We start from the raw sequence: 3,335 nt of genomic DNA, 5'->3' as shown, positions 1-3,335 counted from the left end.
GTGTATAGCAGGAAGAGCCCGGGAAAACCCGGGGAAACCCCCCGGCCCCCCCCCGTAACAACGAAACCCGTTGCCCGTCTAAAGGTAGGGGGCCAAAACCGAAAAACCCGGGGTAAAACGAAAACCCCTTTGCCTGGCTAGGGGGGTCCGGAACGGACTGGTGCCGGCTATCCGTCGACCCGGTTAAATATACCCTCCCCGGCGGTTCCCCACTCAAACCCGGGCTGTGGTGGGGGTAACCCCGGCGTCGTAGTGGGGCCCTTTTTGGGGGGTTGTAGGGGGCCCCCTGGGGTAGGGTGCCGGTATCGTTAGATTTTGTGCTTAGGGGCCCTTTGGGCCCATAGCCTAAGGGGCGGGGGGGTGATCGGCCCGCGGGGCGTTTAACGGTCGCCGTTACAACCCCCTCTCTAGACGGGGATGTACTGATCGGCCGAAACTCGCCCCCCCTATACCACCGCCCCAGTAGGGAAGTGGCTGGGAATTTCCGATGGCGGGGGCGGTATGGCGCGGGGGAACACGGCGGCTGGCCCCTGCCTACCCCCCGATGGTTCCTCGCCTTTCCTCGGAGCCGCCTTGAGGGTCCTGCAAGGATTGGGGGTGCCATCGTCCCCGGGGTCCTTGAGGTAAAAAATTACGGGGGATACGTCCCCCGGACAGTCATGGGTCCGCGACTTCGGGGCCACTTGGGTTAAACGCGTTGGCCTGCGGACGGGGGCGGCGCTTTTCCCCCAGACGCGTTCGCCCAGCTGCGGTCGATTTCTGTGCCCCCGGTTTTTGGGGCTTCTCTTGCCGCTGGAACCCGGGGCAGGGGGATTCGGACCCCTTTAGGCCTCCAACGGGTCTGGCGGGGTTTGGTCTGGTGCTGGGGGGTTTCCCTGGTCGATCCTCTGGATTGGGCGAGCGACTCTCGGCATGAGGATGTGGCCGGAGTGTATCCGGGGCCTCATGTCGGGGGTGTTGATGGCGAATTAAAGGGGGGGGTTTCCTCGTCCAGCTTTGTGCCGCCGGCCACGAATGGATCTTTGTTTTAAACCGTACGGTTCGCTCCTTACCGGGTTGCATTGCGGGTGACGGGGGGGAAAGTCCATTTTGTATCCAGGAACAGGGCCTTAAAATTCTTGCGCGACGAATGACCCCGTTACGGATACCAGGGCGCCCGGGGCACCCGTCCCGGTTATATCGGGGGTCGGTGAGTGCTGGGGCTAGGGTACGGGGTGGCTTTTCAAAGGGGGACCATTTCGATCCATTTACTAAACCGGTTTTGTATGGTTAAAAGCCATATGGCCGCTAGGGGATCGGGCAGGGGCCCGATCGGTCTACGGCGGCTTGTTCCCATGGTGCCGGACAGGGTGGCCATCACCGACCAGCGGTCTTTTGTTGACTGGTTTGTCCGCGCACAATTGCCACCCTACTCCGGGGGGCAATTTTCCCAAAAACATGCCGGGCCAGAAATATACTGGGCCACCCACCCAATTTTTTGGAAATGCCTGGTGCCCGGCGGGGGGGTCGTCGGGGCATTCGCTAGCAGGGCGGGTCTTTGGTCTGGGCACGCCTGCTTCCATTGTCTTCGGGGTTTTTTCCCGAATCCAATCGGGAGATATGCCTGTAAAATCGTTGGATCCTGGTTTTTATAGCCCGGGGTTGATGGGTCATGCTCCGTACTTGGGCTATTTTTACGGGGTACCCCGGGCATTTCGGCCCGGTCCCCCAAAGTTTCCGGGAGGGGGGAAAGGGCATCTGCCACTGGTTAAGTGTCCCCCGGCCGACGGATTCAAAATTTTGGGAAATTTCAAAACATCCACGGGCTAGTCTTCCGAGGGGCCCGATGTTTTTTAAAAATTTTAAAGCTTGGTGGTGGTCACGACGGTGAATGGGTACCCTCGAGGTAATCCCCACCCGGCGTACCCCCCCGCGCCAAGCACCTATTGGGTACGTATAATTCTTCTCGGTGCTTTTGAGGGTCCGGCTGGCGTCCCGGGATAACCCGCTTCCTTCCCCGGGGGGTTTGGGTTAAAACGGCCCCTAACCCTTGGGCGCGGCGTCGGTTTGTAGTAAAAAAAGGGTCGCAAAAAATCTGGACAGGGAGGACAGGGCGGGGGTTAAGGCCGTTTTATTTCCGGAACGCGGTTTCTTTTTTCTTTTGCCCGGTCCACCGCTTCTTTTTAGTGAGCGAGTGAGAGGGGCGGCGATATGGAGAAAAAGGATATGGCGGTCCCATAGGAAACCCCCCAAAAATGCCAAACCCCTGCGGGGGGGTCGTGGGGGCAGGCCAATGGGTATGGGCTCGCACTTTTGGGGGTCCGTCCGGATTCCTTGCCGATGATAACGTGTCCGAACCGAGACTTGGGCCGGGCAAAAGTGACACTTTTTGGGTTGAGGGGGGAGTGGGGGGGCGCACGGGGCGGCGAAAGACTTGGGCCAAAAGGGGCCTAGGTGCCCCTAAAATAGGGACGCGACAAAACTAGGGCGCCCAAAAGTAGCGAGGAGGGGTGGGTTCAAACTCGGGCCTACAGGGGTTTCGAGCACCGTTGGAAGGGGCCCGGGTGCAAATCATCCGAATGGCATGACCGGGAACTGCTCAGCCCTCCCTGGAAACCGTGAAGGCGGTTGCGGGGGGGCTCCCGGGAGTTATAGCACTTGCCATACCCGCTGCTGGGTCCAACGTGGACAAGTATGTGCGCCTCGTAGTTATCTAAGGTGGGGAAATGTGGGGCAGCGGGTATGCATCTTTTTTTTTAGGCCGCGTTTAAAACGGCGGGAAACTATACAAAAACGGTAGGTCCCGTTTTCTTTTTTGCCCGCCTATCGGGGAGCTCCCGGCGTGGTGAGGGCTCGATGATCCCTTTGGGTTCCATCTTTGGACCCTTTTGGGCATCCGGCTTTTATGGCCGGGTTTCGGGGCCAAGTTTTTTTAAAGGGGGGCCCCGGTTTTTTGCCGAATTTTGGTGTGGGGTTTTTTCGGTCGGGCCCCGGACCGTTGAAATTTGGGGTTTTGTTATTTAGAAAAACCTGTAGCCTTTGGCCCGCTGTAGTTCCTGGGTGATACTGGTGTCGCGATTCCCTCTTTTGGTTGTTGTCTCGGTGACAGGGTTTGGGGGGGGGCGCATTTTACTCCTAAATTTTGCCCAGGGGTCTAGGGCCCTTTTGTACGGCGTTGTCTATTTGGAGTACGGAGAAAGCGGGCGGGACATTTTCCTGTAAACCCACCGTTGCTTCGTGGCTCGGCAAGGGGACTTCTTTTCCCTCGGCCAGGGGTATTTGGCTGCCTTTAGAATCTAGGAGACGGTGGGGGTTTTTATTCGCGGGGCCCTTCAGCGTTTCGAATGAATTTCTGA

The sequence above is a fragment of the Nylanderia fulva genome, unplaced genomic scaffold, assembly GCF_048542155.1.
Source record: "Nylanderia fulva isolate GAGA-0341 unplaced genomic scaffold, ASM4854215v1 Scaffold755, whole genome shotgun sequence".
NCBI lineage: Eukaryota > Metazoa > Arthropoda > Insecta > Hymenoptera > Formicidae > Nylanderia > Nylanderia fulva.
This window is presented reverse-complemented; position numbering follows the sequence as displayed.